Source organism: Pinus tabuliformis, chromosome 6, assembly GCF_031772625.1.
Source record: "Pinus tabuliformis cultivar Carrire ecotype Pingquan chromosome 6, CPIR1, whole genome shotgun sequence".
In the NCBI taxonomy this organism is placed as follows: Eukaryota; Viridiplantae; Streptophyta; class Pinopsida; order Pinales; family Pinaceae; genus Pinus; species Pinus tabuliformis.
Window position 1 is genome coordinate 885,345,489 of NC_142292.1, and position 18,244 is coordinate 885,363,732.

Here is an 18,244-nt window from a genome sequence, read left to right on the forward strand (position 1 = left end):
GGTGATAACACTAGATATTATCCTTCGGTTGGTGAAACACTTTGTTGAAGATTTATTTTTGATGCAGTGGATTCCCTTCTCCCAACAACCCCTTGACCTCATTCGTAAAATATTCTTATGAAAACAAGCATGCACACAACAACTCTAGATCCCCAAGTACTTATATGTGTGTGTGTGAGAGATCCAGGTGGATATTGGTGGCCACTCGCCTATTCCATTTGGACCCCCACTGTTTATTTTTAGTTTCCTTGATTGTAGAAAAACTTACTATTTTTAGCAGTTTTTCGGGTCCTCAACTACTAGAGCCGTTTTAAGGGTCTAAACAACGTTTTTTTTTTTTTTGGAAAATAGAGAGACCGAAAAAGTGTCAAATAAATTTAGTTGTTTCCTTTTGGTCTCCACTTGGAGATATTTGAAATGAAGTATTATGATAGTCAAACGGAGATAGTATGCCAAAGTTACGACCCTAGGAAGTTGATGTTTCAACTAACCCCAATAGGGCCCACAAGATTTTGGCGCTTCATCTCCTAGGGTTAGGTTTTTGGATGTTTAGGGTTTCCCATTGTTTCTCAATGTTAAGAAGGTCATCTAGCCTCATTGTAACACAATTTAGAGGCATGTAATCGCCACATCTCTTCTCAGAAATAAGATACCATCGCTCGTGTTGGTTTATTTTCATTTTGCTTGTAAGCATATTTTAGCTCTTTGATATTAATGAAATGAAGATTTATTTCTGCTACATCTCTGTGTTTATGTTTATAATTGTATTTTCTTACGTCCTTGCACAAGTCAAGATCAATGGTATCAGAGTGGTCTTCTCTTTCTCTGTTTTTTTTGCATGTCCCCAACAAGGTCTAGGTATAAGGAGTTAGGGCTCGAACTGGTTGAACCTTTGCAATACCAACCTCGCAAACCCATCGGCTTCCCATGGGCGGAAGAAAAGAAAGACGAGGGAGCAGGAGACCCTTTCAAAATATTGTCGTCGAAGCCCTCGAGCGACAAAGGAACACGATGATGGATAACTTTGCCCAGATCCTTCGACGACTACCCACATGCGACACATCTTCATCCAACAGCCACTCTAGAGGCACCACTCCTTTTAAAGTACAAGTCAACTTTGACATTCCCATATTTTAAGATAAGATAGATGCAAATGCCATAGATAGGAAATTAAATCTGTTGGAAGGATATTTTCTGGTTCATGAATTTTCCAATCAGGAAAAGATTACTTTTACACTCCTCAAAGCTGCCCCCCATGTCAAAGACTAGTGGGAAACTTATTGTGAACAAAAGGACGAGAGGGAACCTTCATTGTTTTTAGCCGCAACCACTTGGAATTATTTCCGAGACGCCATCAAGGAAAAATATTACCCTGTTGTGAGCTATGAAGATAAATATATAAAGTGGACCACACTGCGACAGGGAAGGGACCAAGATGTGTCAAAGTTCACAAATATGTTTCATACCATTCGCACGAAGTTGGGAATCAAGGATTTTGAGTGGCATTTGGTACTCAAGTACCATGGTTGTATACACAAGTACATCCTAGAGGAGATGGAGTTCCTGGACATCTCCTCGCTTTGCGTTATCTATCAATACGCTGTCAATATTGAATAGAAAGAAGTGATTATTTGGATTTGTGAATCCGAAGCAAGGGAAAGGTGCCCCAAAACACAGAACAAAGTACAAATCCAAGGTGGGACGACCTAGGAAAACCCGCTGAAGCCGCAAGCAAAGAACAACACCACGAAGACAAAGAAGGACACAGGGAAATGGTGTGAGTTCCATAAGAACCCCACTCACAACACAAGTGAGTGTCGAGCCAAGTAGTCACTGGTGGTCGAGCAGTGAAGGCTTCCAAATCGAATGCATGTTCCGACTCTGAGTTAGAAACTGACAAGGGGAATGACAAAGGGAGGAAAATTATTGATGTGGGGCCTAGTGCCACCGTTGCCACCACCAAGATCTAGAAGATTGAGCTCGAAGATCCGAAGGAGGAGGAATGACTCTTCCACTCATAGATGTAGGTGGAGGGTTCTCTGCTGCAGTTCATCGTCGACAATGAAAGCCAAAAGAACCTCATTTTAGCAGAGGTCGTGAAGCGGTTGGACCTACCGACCACACCACACCCACAACCATACACCATCAGGTGGCTTCACCAAGGATGAGATCTCTACGTTAGCCAGAAGTTTTGTCTTCCCTACAACATCAATCCCTTCACAGATGAGGTAATGTGTGATGTTTCTCCTCCTGATGTTTGTGATGTATTATTTGGCCATACATACTTGTGGAGGCATCATGTTGTGTATGAGTCTAGGCCTCACACTGTTATTATTTCTTTGGGCAATAATTTATACAGGATATCGGAGGTAGCACCTCCTATCGCCATCTCTTTGATCTCTACGAAGCAATGCAGTAAGATCATTTTCCAGACCAAGAAATTTGTCTTCCTTATGATTCACCCTCAAGGAAAGGATAAGATTGTGGCCAAATCCATAGCCTCTAGGTAGGGCTCCTTCGCACGGCATTAGCAGATGGACAAGGTCATGGAAGAGTATAGGGACATATTCACCTCACCCACACGGGTACCCCTGCATTGTTAGGTCAAGCACCCCATCAATCTAACCTTGGGCACACCGCTACCCAACACACTGATCTATCGATGCTCTATTCTAGATAACAATGAAATCAAGAGACAAATTCAAGAGTTGTTGCATAAATGGCACATCAGACCAAGTTCATCACCCTGTGGGAGCCCAATTGTGTTGGTACAAAATAAAGATGGCACTTGGAGACTCTGTATTGACTGTCAGGCACTTAATAAGGTCATTGTCCATAATAAATATATAATCCCACAAATTGGTGACCTTCTGGACCAGCTCAAGGGGGCCAAATATTTTAGCAAGATTGACTTGAAGTCTGGTTATCATTAGGTATCATTTGAACCCTCTGATGTGTGGTAGACCACCTTCAAATCCAAGGAGGGCCTTTCCGAATGGCTGGTCATGCCTTTAGGGTTGACGAATACTCCCGCAACATTCATGAGGCTAATGGATGACATCTTTCAACCCTTCACCAAATCGTTCGTGGTAGTGTACCTGGACGACATCTTGATCTTCAACTGGAGTTGGGGAGATCACATACACCATATCCGACAGGTCCTCCAAACCCTGTGACAGCACAAATTGTGTGCCAATTTGGAGAAATGCACTTTTGGTATGACCCAGGTTCAATATTTGGGGTACATCATCGATGAGTGGGGTGTGCATGTAGACCCATCCAAGATACAAGTTATTTGGGATTGGCCAACCCCAACCACTCTAATAGAGCTCCGCAACTTTTTGGGTCTTTCCAATTTGTATTGCAGGTTCATGTCCAGATTCTCTCTTTTCATTTGGCCTTTGAGTCAAGTCACCAAGGGTGGAGTGAAAGAAAATTTCTTTTGGTTTGAATTCCAATAGAAGGCATTTGTCGAGTTGAAACATTGCATCTTCTCTACACCAGTTCTCACATTACCAGACCTGCAACAACCATTTGAAATTGAGACAAACGCCTCCGACTATGCTATTGGTGTAGTTCTTACCCAGCAGGGGCATCTGGTGGCATATCATAGTGATACACTTTTAGATACAATCCAAAAGTATCCCACTTATAAAAAATAAATGTATTCTATTGTGCAGGCCTATCGATAATGGAAGCATTACATTCTGGGGAGGAAACGACCATCCACATAGACCACCAACCCATGCAGTTCATACAAACACAAGGGAAGTTGCAAAATGATCGCCATAAAAAATAGTCGACATATCTGCAAGAGTTCCATCTGAAAATCAAGTACAAGAAGGGAACCACCAATAATGTTGCAAACTGTCTCAGTCAACCATCAGTTATGGTGTTGACCATTGTGCTCGACTCTTATGGGCACAAGACTTCGGGGTGGCCGCATCTTTACAAGAGCGATCCAAAATTTGGAAACATGTACCAAATGCTCCTGAAAGGCAAGAAAATTCCATATTTTCACCTCTAGGGTGCACTGTTATGCCACCTAGGACACCTTTGTGTTCCTGCAAGCGAACGTGCCAAGATGAATTGGGAGGCACACTACAATCTGGTCGTTAGATATTTTGGAGTAGAGAAAATAGTGGCAATGTTGCAGAAGTATTTTTATATTTTGGAGTAGAGTAATTGTGTGCCATACATGACGCTATTCTTCCAACACATATACGATGACATACCAACACATACAAATGCATATATTGTACTGTTGAAGTCAAACATATACATATGTTGTATTTTGTCGAGACTGTATGAGGCTACATACTGTATCGAGGACTTAAATATATTTATTATGGCTTGTGATGAGAATTATATGTATAAATTGTGCCAAAACTATGTACAAAATGCGGAGACCATGTATATAACACAAAGAACATAATTGTAGAGACCTTGTATATAATGTAATGACCATACATCGCAGAGATCGATTATATATAATGTCGTGACCATACATCGAAGAGATTCCAATAATGTTATCATTTAGATATGTGAATCCATATGAATAGCATAAGTCTTGCAGCCTATTGCAGAACAAAATACCTATGGAGCCTAAAACTCTAACACTTGTGAATAATACAGAGAGAAGCCATACCCAAAAACCTCAGGACAATGTGCCATGTGAAAAAATCAGATCAAATATGTGCCATAAGTGAGAGACTGTGCTATCACTGAGCTATATGTGAGTTTATTGTGCCAAAGGATGTGAGACCTAGGCCATAAGGATGTGAGACCTAAACCATAAGAGATATGAGACCTTTAGGTTGTAACAAGAGAGAGATTCTCAGGCAACACAAGAGACCTAAACCATGCAACATTCTTGTAGCCAGAGTGCAAGAGATAATAACCCTTTTTCCATGCAAAGTTGCAGAACTAATCAAATTTTAAAGAGATCTAAATTGCCTCTTGAGATAAACCCAACATGGTATTTATAGTTATTTGTCATTACCAAAGGGTCATGACCTTTGGAGGAAGCTGATATACATTCTTTGAAGCTGACCTTGAGGAAGATTTAAATTTCAAATAAAAATGATTTCCATCCAATATACAAAGTTGACTTAATAGGGATGTTAACAAATATTTCTATATTCGATCTAGTGGAAGAGAGCTTAGTATTCTTAAATTTATCCCTAGCTGCTAATTTCAACAATGTAGGTTAAGGACTAAGAAAGACAAATTAGAAAGGGAACACCTAGAAAAGGAATAGGGTAGCAAAGGAAGTTGCAGCCAAGATAGTTGCAGAGAAAGAAATATTAGAAAAGGAAATTGAGGCATTGAGGCTTCCATAGGCATATGAATTTGTAGCCAAGGAAATAGTAGAAGAGGAGAATAGAAAACAAGAGGTTGAAGAGCTAATGATAAAATAGAAAGAGATGACAAAAAGAAGCATGAATAATAGAAAATGAAGAAAATTGAATAAGAGCAAGAAAGAATATGAAAAGAACAAGATAACAAGGTAAAATGAGAAGAAGAAGAAAGACCTAAAAAATAAAAAGAAGATAAGGAAGCTCAATCAATGCTTATTGCTTGCTTGTTTTCTTATGCCTTTCTTCCCTATAGTACCCTCATTCCTACAATTCCAATGTTCTTTGTTGTGGGTGGCTAACCCAAGGAAATTCATGATACTCCCATATGAGTTGCTTCCTAATGTTGGATGACTTGGGAAATTAGGGCCATTCAGCAAAATATGTGATTCCATCACTTATGTGAAAATTTTGTGTCTTTCATTCCTTTACCTACTTGATTATGTTGAAATCCATGAGATTCTTGTGCAATACCTCATCAATATTCTTCCATAGATCCATCAAGACTTGATTTTAACTACCCATTAGTGATGACAACTCATCCTTCTATGAAGCTTTAAGTTGAACCTTCCTACTCAAGGCATCTATAGTTGTGTTCAACTTGTCGAACTGATATTCGATTGCTTCCTTCTAAGGCATGGTGAAGAGTACCCAACAAAATCCAAGAACTAGCTTCTTGAAGGATTTGAGCTTTGATACCTCTTGTCATTACATTTGCTTAGATTTAGTAGCTTGGCCAAACCATGCTACTACAGCCTGAGTCTTTCTTTCCATTCAAATTATATCCATAACTTTACCTTATACTACAATAACTAGACAATGCACTAAGTCTTACTCAACTTAGCCTCAAATGTACTAGGTGCAAGACCTAAAACATTCCCAATAGTACTTATTTTAGTTAGTGGATAAGCAACAACACAAGAATATAGAGAATATGTGGCATTCAACACATAAATAATATAACATATTATAAGTGGTAGAGTGACAACAATATGATACCTAATACTCTTTTCTTTAGTTCATACATGAATGATACAATGATACAAATAGGAAAGCTTCACCACTACATGTAGCTTAATTACAACAATACAAAGAACAAGTCTAATTGACCTTCCAGCTCTTCCTAACTCTTAGCACAACCACTCCTTGTCACATTCTCAACTACCATTCTCTCTCATCAAAAGGATGCCTACCATGTGTTTGAAGAAATTTTTGCAATAAAACTTTTGATGAAATCATTGCAACAAAAAGTGTTTTATAAAAACTTTGCTCATGAATCCAGGGTTATAATGAGTTATCTATCTCTAAAATGTTCACCAATACCGTCATAGGGAAAACCTTAGTATTGTAGGTGAACTTGTGGATTATGCGGTATACTTGAATTAAACTGTAACTCATGTATGGGATACTAATGGACAACATCATATTCTATTTGAATAGTAAACAAATTGATGATCACTCTCTACTAGTTGTGTGCATATATGGAGGAGCCACTCTTTTAAGAATTTTGGTCGGTAGACAAACCCTTGTTGTTGTACTAAGACATTAGCTCAATGTGTACATCATGTAGAAATTAGAGGAGGTTCTAGTCCTAGAGGTAAGATTAGAAGAGATACTTTCCAAACTCCTTTCTTATTACAAATCCGAGGTAATTTGTTGGTTTAATAGTTTTTGGCCTCCTATGTCAAATTTGTAACAATGACTATATTCAAATTAGACAAAATATTGTGAGGTATGTCCTATTTCTAAAATTTTTTTATGGTTCAATTTCACAAAATTGATAATTATCAAAGGTTTTTTAGGAGGGACCCTAGTTTTAAGGAAGAACTTCCTTCCATATCTACCAATACACTCTTGGGAGCTATCAATTTTTAAATACGTTGAAAATATCTTGGACGAATATTTGAGAATTGATATAGATTGGGTTAAGATTAGTGGTTACACATATTACCATATATGTGTGGAGATTTACATTAACAAGGGATAGCCAAAGGGGTTTATACTTAAAAAAAAGTGTTGAAGTATAACTTTTGTTTTTTTTCTTATTAGCATATGTGTGTGGAGATTTACATTAACAAGGGATTGTCAAAGGGATTATATATCAAAAGAAAGACTTTTGATGCATGAAAGAATTGTATTATGAAAATACAACATATTTTTGCCACATATGTTATAAAGCATGACATTTGCAATATTCATATCGTCATACACAAGCCTATCCTTAAAGGAAAAAAAAAACATATTAAACCAAATCCTAAAACATGGTAATCATTTAAATAATCACTATTGGATGATGAAGATGAACAAAGAACATAAAGTTAACAGAATTTGATTTAGAGAAGGAAAGCATGGTTGGGAAATAATGCTCTTTAATATGGATATAGAAGATGGCAAGAATATCTTGAAGGTGCTAGCTACAAATGAAACTTTTCTAAAGGAAATTAAGGGAACTTTAGAGAAAATTTGAGGTCTAAAATGGGGCTCCTAAGGAATATATAAAATAATAGGGAAATAATAAAATAAGATTAAATTACCTCATCAAGTTTTGGAGGGAAAAAATAAAAAATTACTTTTTCAACTTGTATTATGTTGCATATTTTCGATGGACCTTACTACGCGAAAAATGTGAAATACATAAAAAAATGTGATTACAACCATGTGTTTTCATGTATTTCACATTTTTCGTGTAGTAGGGTCCATCAAAAGTATGCAACATGAGAATTCCTTGGATGCAAAATTAAATTCTGCATCCAACGAGTGCTCCTGCTTGGAATTTGAATAAATGTGTAGGGAGATAAGTTGAAAACACGAGTTGAATATATATATATATATATATATACTCAAGAAAAAGTGCATCCTCCACATGGTTGACATCATCAAATTGAATCATATTTGTCCTTATAAAGTTGATTTTTGTTGTAAATTTTTGTTTTGAGACCCATTTTTTACCTCCAAATTTCTCTAGTAAGTTTATGTATTTGACAACTTTGATTCTAATAAGGAGTTAATACACTATTCAAATATTGGATATCTGATTTTTCAATTGTCATTAGTTTGTGTGGACCATTCTTAGTGGCATGAAGTTAAAAAGAAGAAATGAAAGAAAAAATTAATCAAGAATTATTTAATATAAAATAAAATGATATTAAAATGTATATCAAAATTTATCCATATAATAGGCATATCAAAAATATAATTTATAATCAATCCTAAATAGATATGTTGATTTTTCTTTTAAAAACTTAAAAGAAAGGTCATTAAGCTCAATATAGTTGTATGACTATGGAATAATGTAATGATTATAAGTTTTTGACTAAAATAAGTATAATTATATAACTATGGAATAATATAATGATTATTTGAAATATATTTTTTTATTGGTTATATATATATATATATATAATTAATTAATGAAGATTAAATTATTAATGCATTTGAAATATGGATAAAATAAATGATTAATTGAAGTGAATGGTCAAAGGAGCTCCGCAAGTGAAGTTGAAGAAGGTGAGAAAACTCAATTTTGCAAAATTTAAGCCTGCATGGCAGCAATAGGGGGATGGAGAAGTTCTCCCTGCTATCACAATGTCCTAGTTGACAGAGGAAAAGGAATCCAAAGTGGGTTTCGGGCCCATTCTGACATGACGAGAGCTAGTACACAAGGAGAAAACCAAACAAAGTCAACGAAGGATGCAAATTCCAAAGCATTTGATGGAGGTCTTCAAAGAAAGGTACGCGTTCTGTAATGTCGATCCCAAATGGATCCTGTAAGCCTAAGACCAATAAGAATCCTTGGGTTGTGATTACTGATGAGCCCCAAAAATGTACAATTGTTTGGGCTCATTCAACCTCCTAATTTGGCTTAGTCCACCATTCTCATTTGTTTATTGCATGTTTTTGATTATTTTTATGTTAATAGAGTGAATTTGGTTAGTCATTATGCCAACAAGTCTAATGGGTGCTTTGTGTAGCCTTTTTGGTCAACTTGGAGACAAAATGGAAGGTCTTAATGAGTACTTGGCAGCCAAATTCGTGGGAGAACAAGCTAGAGGATTTGTAGGAAGGTGTCCCCCTCATTTATGGGCCCTTACCTCGAATTCTCCACCATCAGCTCGGAGTTCAAGGGCCACCGAATCAATCAGCCCAAGGGCAGCCAAGCAAGTCAAGTAGGACTGCTGTTAACTACAAGTCTTGGGCAGCCAAGTCCCTAACTTTTAGGAGGACTGTTGGGTCCTCAAATTGTATAAATAAGAAGGCTTGGGGCCTCATTTTGGTTAGCTAGTGGGTAGTCATTTTGTAGCTAGTGGTTAGTCACTTGTCTCAACCAGTAGTTAGTCATTTTGTAGTTCGATTTTTAGGCCATGGATTAGCTTTGCTTTCAGCTCATTCTCAAGCTCTCCTTGTGGACAGTTTTGATGTAACTCTTCGTTCTTGTTTAATAAAGATGAATCCAGCTTTGCACCAACTCTAAATCTCTCTTGGGAGGCTGTAGTTCTTGGGTTTGGGCCCATCTCAAGCGCCCAGTACCTCCCTTGTTTATCTTTATGTGTTTGCTGCGTTCTCAAAATGAAATCTTCTCTTTAGATCTTGCTTTGTTATTTTGGTTGTTTTTGATGGTTCAAGTAGCTTTTCATGTTTATAATAGATTGGTAGGGGTTTGTTATGCATTTAGATCTTTTGGCATGTTCTTGCTCACGTGATGTATATGGTTCTCTTTCCAAACAAAGCTGCTGTTTATTCATTTCATTGACAGTTGGATTGAGTTAGCTAGGACTTGGTTTGTTTGCAAGAATTCATTGATTCGTTTGAATGAGCATTGTGCAGGGCATCTCTATCACCTTCATCACCTCCTCGTTCATCTGAGCCTCGTCCAGATCAGCTCCTCCATCACCAAGTCTGTTTCCTTATCTCCCATCTACTCTTTTGCCACATTACCCTACCTCCTTCTCCATTGTTGTCTCAACTACCTTAAAGCCAAATCAACCTTCCACATATCATCTCATCACTCCATCCATCAGTTCCTGGGTCACTTCAGACCCCCATCCTACCTCCATAACCATCCATGCATCTTCCATCAACCATCCATCCTCAAAAATCCAATTCGTAAACATCCTGTAGAAGAATTACAGAACATCCTGTAGAAGACTTACAGAACTTCATGTAGAAACCCCTGCAGACTTCCTGTAGAAGTTCATAAACACGGTTGCATGTCATCCAAACTTTGTGAAACTCTCAGAGAGAATGTCAGGTATCCCTTAGACCCTCTCTGTACCATCCCAACCTTTCCCAAAGCATTTCATCCCTTGATCCATCCCTGCACAGTGGAAAACTAGTTCAAAGCACATGCATGACAATTCTTATAACTTAATCAAAAATACAAAAAAATGTTTTCTTCAGATAGTGATAACTTAGACACATGCATTTTACCTTCCTAGAAGTAATGGCATCTCTTCTCATAGTTTGCATTCTCATTTTTGCATCAGTAGGACTAGTTGGTAGAATTAGGGTTTGCTAGGGTTTGCGTTTCTTTTTGGCTTTCAGTTTCTTTCCGCAAGTAGATTAGCTTCCTTTGAGTTAGCTTTCGTCCATCAGTTAAAAAGCTTCTTCTAAGAGCTCATAGAAGTTGGCTTGAGCCCCTAGCGGACTTGTGCCAGCTGACCAAGTGACAGCTGCGGCAAGAGCTAGTACTTGTGCATACAACACCATCGCTTCCAAGTTTGTTACGAACTACCGGGTTGATAAAATTAAAGAAGGGAGTTCCAGGAGTTGTAGCATTATTGCTACAATACTGGAGCCCACCATCTTTTTGGCGCCGTTGCCGGGGAAGCGTCAGAGTATTGGTGATTGTCGCTTTTCTTCTATTTTCCACTACAATCTTCTTCTAAGTAGTTTATTTCATTTCCATTATGCAATTTCGTTTATGCAAAAGTAGATTAGCATTTCCCGCTTTCATAGATTAGCATTTCTCGCTTTCATAGATTAGCATTTCAATTCTGCAATTTCAATTCTGCAAGCGTAGATTAGCATTTCAATTCTGCAAGCGTAGACTAGCATTTCATTCCTGCAATTTCATTTGAGCAAAATAGATTAGTCCTTTCCTGCTTTCATTTCAATTCCGCATTTTCATTTCAACAAGATAGTTAGTTGCAGTTCAATCTATTTCATTTTTGCAAGTAGAAGTAGAAAAAAGAAAAAGAAAAAATCAACCAAAAAGATTTCATTTCATGCCTTGTAGGAGTAGAGATAAGTTAGAAAAATGATTGCAAAACACCCCCACTGCTTCACACAACCTTCTCTCTTCTTCGATGGCTGTGATTGAAGAACCCCTGGGTGGACATCAAGATATATTTGAAGAACCTCTAGGGGAGAAGAAGAAGAAAACATTCCTCTGGAGCAAATGGCTACAAGCAGAAATGTTGGGAGCAGTCCCTTGTCCAAAGATGAATTTGCAAATCAAATCAAAGATTTCAAGAGTGATATGAGGCAGTTTCTTGCCATGTAACTGGATACCTTGCGGATCCAAAAGAAGCAAGAAGAAGCCAAGAGGGCTTTGGCCATTTTTTGTCCTAAGTGCACTAGAAAGCATCCTAGGAATGAATGTCCAATGCACTCTCTAGAAGTGTGTTTCATCTGTGAAGAATACCATCCTACAGATCAGTGCCCTTCCTTGCCCAGAATCAAAGCTGCATACCAGAGAGCCAAAGGAGCCACTGAATCACTCTGTTATATGAACCAAAGGAGGCCACATGGACCCATACCCTACCAGCAGGGAATGCAAGGTACATCCCAGACCTATTATGACCCTTATCAAGCCACCTTCATGCCTTCTTGGGGTCCCCCTGCTCATCCTTCCTGGTTCACACCTCCTCCTTGTTCCTTCACAGATCCATATTATGCCCAACCAGCTGCTCATTCGTTTCACTCTTATGCTCAGCCACAACCCCAGTGGAATGCACCTTATCAGGAGTGGAGGCCCCAGTACAACGCTCATCCCGCTCATTTTCCTCCACCACCTGCTCATCCACAAACATCGCCTCCTCCTCCACCAAGGCAACCCCAAATGCCTACCCAACCACAATGCCATCCATCTCCATCTCAATTTCACACCTCCACTCAGCTACCCGTACCATTTCCAAAACCACACAATGGAACAGCTCAACCCCATTGCAAATCTGAGGCACAACATGTGCAAATGACTCCTCTTGAGCTCAATGATGTTCACCAAAGCTCAGGAAGAGTGTTGCAAAACAAAGATTCTATTGAAGGACCAAAAGCAAAAGAAGATTCCAAAGAGGAGATCAAAGAACCATGGGCCGCACTTGATGAAGAGAAGAGATCAGAATCAGAGGTCGAGAGAGTTCCCTCATGGTTACCATCAAATCTCCCGTGTATTCAAGAGAAAGATCAACAAAAAGAGGAAGATCAGAAGGTCATGATAGAAGGTGACATGAAGAATGATCCAAATCAGCAAGATGACCAAGGATATCAAAGCTATATTGAGATATGGTTTCAGAAGGTCACTAAGTTGCAACAATACTCTCCTCCTCAGCTATGTTTTGTACTTTCAAAGTCAGATCATTTTGTCTCTGAAAGTTGGATAGTTGTCACAGCATGCATTCCGAGCCTTTACATCATCTTGTCTCTAATCTCGATGTGCACATGGCTCCATTGGAAGTATTCGTATACTTGAAAATGATTTTGTTTTTCAAGTAGGGTAGGGTAGAAAAAAAAAACAAAAAAAAAAAACAAAAAAAAATAAGAGAAAAAATGAAAATAAGAGAAAAATAAAAATCTAAGGTGAAAACCTCCTTGGAGGCGCCTTAGATTGGCTCATTGATTGAAAACATCCATGAGGCAGTCAATGGGTTGGGAAAAAAAGAGAAAAGAGAATAAGATCTTTGGGTGAAAACCTCCCTTGGAGGCGCCCAAGGTAGGCAATTAGGGTGAAAACCTCCATGAGGCGCCCTAGTTGTTTTTCAAAAAAAAAAGAGAAAAAGAAAAAGAAAAATAAAGCTAATCTCCATTGAATAATTTCATGTTGCAGCAATGACATTGCAGGTTAAAGAAGGACGTTTCATGACAGGAGGAGCACTCAAATCAAGGTCAAAGGAATTTTCTTGCCTTCTACAGGAAGCTCTGTATTTCTACAGGGAACATCCTGTAGAACCTTTGGATGAGCCAAATCCAATTTCAAAAGTGAATCTAATGGTGGGAATTTGTTGATTAGGCCTACAAGCACTTGTGTGTCCATCCCTTGCCTTCATCCATCATTTTTTCCACCTCCTTGTGCTTCTCATTGTGCTTCTACTGGAACTTCCTGTAGAAATTGTGGGAAACTAGGCATGCATTTCAAAAAGTGGTTTGGCGAACATGGTAGCTTCCTCAAGGGTTCAGAAGTCCTCATGCAATCTTCCAACTCCTCCTCCATCATCTCCATACCTGCATCACAGCCAAAATTCATTTTGTCATACCATGCAAACACATGCAAAGGCCTTGAAGCAAAAATACCTAGAGCCAAATTTGTTTTTGCCATAACTTGAAAACCATGCATCCATTTGACAAACCGTTTTATGGGGAATTGTACAAGGTTGATGACAACATGCCTGAGCAGTTTCAGCCAATTCCGGTGCACGGTTTCCAAGGAATCAGCCTCCATCACCATCAGCCATTTTTGCATTTTCTCCATAACCGTGCATCCGTTTCAAAACCTGTTTCATGGGGATATGCATGTGAGTGATGGTAACCTACCCAAGCAGTTTCAGCCAATTCCGATGCACGGTTTCCGAGAAATCAAGCTCTGAAATCTTCAGCCATTTTCCATTTTTCTCGAAATCCGTGCATCCATTGATCACGAATTTGCTATGGGAGATGCATAATGATGGTAGGAACATGCTCACCGAGTTTCAGATCAGTCCGATCTACCGTTTGGGAGAAATGGGAAAAAGAAGTTCTGGTTTTGTGACCATGCAGCAGCAGCAGCTTGAACGGGCAGAGTTGAACGTGGAAATGAACTCCTGCAGCTTAGATCTGTCCAGAGGACACCTGTACAAGAAAAAACAGCCATAAATCATCAATCAAGCCACCATACATGCAGCAAATAAAGATCAACACATGCATGCAGCAAAAAGCTTCACAGCAGCCAGTCGACTTGCAGGTACGTGACTAAACTAATTCCTCTGTTTCATGAATGTAATTCGAGAACTGCGTGAACAATGAGATGGTTGGATTTAGACAAATTGGTGGCCAGCTAACTGGCCACCCTCATCCAGTTCAACAGCACTTGGTGGGTGAATGAGACACGTGCGCTCAGCCATCTCAGGAAGACAATTGAAAACAGGTAGTGATGGACAGTTAAACTTCAGCATGCTTGATGGATGAGATTAACAGCAAAAAAAAAATAGTTAAACACTGCAGTGGAGACAACAGTCGCATAAGCCAGCACACGTATGTGCCACCTCACTCCAAAAATCACGCAGACATCACTGAGCGCTCGGCTTAAGTTCAAAGACCGTTAGTCAACTTGCACTTGCAACATGATTCACTCGAAGTGTATTCAAATTCAGGTATTGCTTCCCTTTCTGCGAAGTTACATACTCTGAAATGCGAGCTCATGCTGTGGAACTATTGTTTGTCTTGTCTCAAGATGGAGATAAACGAAAATTAGCAGAACATCTTGAAGAAAAATATATGAAATGGTTAGCAAAACTTATTTCAACATCTTCAAATATGGTCTTGGCGGATCTTCCATGGCTCTGTTTGGCAGCGTAGGTGGTGGTATTTACACCAAAGCAGCAGATGTAGGTGCTGATCTTGTTGGCAAGGTTGAGAGGAACATTCCTGAAGACGATCCACGCAACCCAGCTGTCATTGCTGATAATGTTGGTGACAATGTTGGAGATATCGCTGGTATGGGATCAGATCTATTTGGGTCCTATGCTGAATCTTCCTGTGCAGCTCTGGTTGTTGCATCCATATCATCATTTGGAAACTCTCATGATCTTACTGCCATGTGTTATCCCTTGCTTATTAGTTCAATGGGTATCATTGCTTGCTTAATCACAACTATGTTTGCAACTAACATATTTGAGATCAAGGCTGTGAAGGAAATTGAGCCTGCATTGAAAAAGCAACTTATTATCTCCACAGTAGTGATGACTATTGGCATTGCTGCTGTAAGCCTAGTTGCATTGCCTTCATCCTTCACTATCTTCAATTTTGGTGCCCAGAAGGTTGTAAAGAACTGGGAGCTTTTCTTCTGTGGTGCTATTGGTTTGTGGTCTGGCCTTGTTATTGGTTTTGTCACTGAATACTGCACTAGTAATGCTTACAGCCCTGTCCAAGATGTTGCCGATTCATGCAGGACTGGAAGCAGCAACTAATGTTATATTTGGGTTGGCTTTGGGATACAAATCTGTTATTATTCCCATATTTGCTATTGCAGTAAGCATTTTATGAAGAAAAGAAAGCTGCCGCAGTCGGAAAGTATTGTCATGTCAGGAACAGAAACGTGAATCAAGGTTAACCAATGGAAAAACAGTGATTTAAAGGCCTGGAAACACTTTTTCCCATCCAGCTTCAGCATGCAATATCTATTCTCGGGCAGTTCATTGTACGTGTGTGCTTTTATAATACATTAGACTTGCCATTTGTGTTGGATTCGTCAGCTTTCAGGCAGCGCAGTTCAAGGAGAAGGCACCCCCAGCCAAGCAAGTAAAATCAGTGAAATTGGTTCTACAGGAAGCTAGCAGACTGTTTCTACAGGAAGCTAGCAGACTGTTTCTACAGGAAGACAGAGGTTGTTTCTATAGGAAGCCAGCGAACAGTTTCTACAGGAAAGTTGAAAAGCGGGAAGCCAAAGGAGAAATCGGCCAAGATGCTAGCCAAGGAAGTCACCAGGGCCATCAAGGACAAGGGGAGAGATTTGGTTGCTCAGAGGATGAGCAACACTTTCAGTAGGGGGGTGATGATGAGCCCCAAAAATGTACAATTGTTTGGGCTCATTCAACCTCCTAATTTGGCTTAGTCCACCATTCTCATTTGTTTATTGCATGTTTTTGATTATTTTTATGTTAATAGAGTGAATTTGGTTAGTCATTATGCCAACAAGTCTAATGGGTGCTTTGTGTAGCCTTTTTGGTCAACTTGGAGACAAAATGGAAGGTCTTAATGAGTACTTGGCAGCCAAATTCGTGGGAGAACAAGCTAGAGGATTTGTAGGAAGGTGTCCCCCTCATTTATGGGCCCTTACCTCGAATTCTCCACCATCATCTCGGAGTTCAAGGGCCACCGAATCAATTAGCCCAAGGGAAGCCAAGCAAGTCAAGTAGGACTGCTATTAACTACAAGTCTTGGGCAGCCAAGTCCCTAACTTTTAGGAGGACTGTCGGGTCCTCAAATTGTATAAATAAGAAGGCTTGGGGCCTCATTTTGGTTAGCTAGTGGGTAGTCATTTTGTAGCTAGTGGTTAGTCACGTGTCTCAACCAGTAGTTAGTCATTTTGTAGTTCGATTTTTAGGCCATGGATTAGCTTTGCTTTCAGCTCATTCTCAAGCTCTCCTTGTGGATAGTTTTGATGTAACTCTTCGTTCTTGTTTAATAAAGATGAATCCAGCTTTGCACCAGCTCTAAATCTCTCTTGGGAGGCTGTAGTTCTTGGGGTTGGGCCCATCTCAAGCGCCCAGTACCTCCCTTGTTTATCTTTATGTGTTTGCTGCGTTCTCAAAATGAAATCTTCTCTTTAGATCTTGCTTTGTTATTTTGGTTGTTTTTTATGGTTCAAGTAGCTTTTCATGTTTATAATAGATTGGTAGGGGTTTGTTATGCATTTAGATCTTTTGGCATGTTCTTGCTCACGTGATGTATATGGTTCTCTTTCCAAACAAAGCTGCTGTTTATTCATTTCATTGACAGTTGGATTGAGTTAGCTAGGACTTGGTTTGTTTGCAAGAATTCATTGATTCGTTTGAATGAGCATTGTGCAGGGCATCTCTATCACCTTCATCACCTCCTCGTTCATCTGAGCCTCGTCCAGATTAGCTCCTCCATCACCAAGTCTATTTCCTTATCTCCCATCTTCTCTTTTGCCACGTTACCCTACCTCCTTCTCCATTGTTGTCTCAACTACCTTAAAGCCAAATCAGCCTTCCACATATCATCTCATCACTCCATCCATCAGTTCCTGGGTCACTTCAGACCCCCATCCTACCTCCATAACCATCCATGCATCTTCCATCAACCATCCATCCTCAAAAATCCAATTCGTAAACATCCTGTAGAAGAATTACAGAACATCCTGTAGAAGACTTACAAAACTTCCTGTAGAAACCCCTGCAGACTTCCTGTAGAAGTTCATAAACACGGTTGCATGTCATCCAAGCTTTGTGAAACTCTCAGAGAGAATGTCAGGTATCCCTTAGACCCTCTCTGTACCATCCCAACCTTTCCCAAAGCATTTCATCCCTTGATCCATCCCTGCACAGTGGAAAACTAGTTCAAAGCACATGCATGACAATTCTTAGAACTTAATCAAAAATACAAAAAGATGTTTTCTTCAGATAGTGATAACTTAGACACATGCATTTTACCTTCCTAGAAGTAATGGCATCTCTTCTCATAGTTTGCATTCTCATTTTTGCATCAGTAGGACTAGTTGGTAGAATTAGGGTTTGCTAGGGTTTGCTAGGGTTTGCGTTTCTTTTTGGCTTTCAGTTTCTTTCCGCAAGTAGATTAGCTTCCTTTGAGTTAGCTTTCGTCCATCAGTTAAAAAGCTTCTTCTAAGAGCTCATAGAAGTTGGCTTGAGCCCCTAGCGGACTTGTGCCAGCTGACCAAGTGACAGCTGCGGCAAGAGCTAGTACTTGTGCATACAACACCGTCGCTTCCAAGTTTG

General features: G+C 39.4%; 1 pseudogene; it reads left to right on the forward strand.

Annotated features, from left to right (window-relative positions):
• The first annotated feature begins 15,049 nt into the window (after positions 1–15,049).
• LOC149261740 (pyrophosphate-energized vacuolar membrane proton pump 1 pseudogene) lies at positions 15,050–15,827 on the forward strand (annotated as a pseudogene).
• The last annotated feature ends 2,417 nt before the right edge of the window (positions 15,828–18,244 follow it).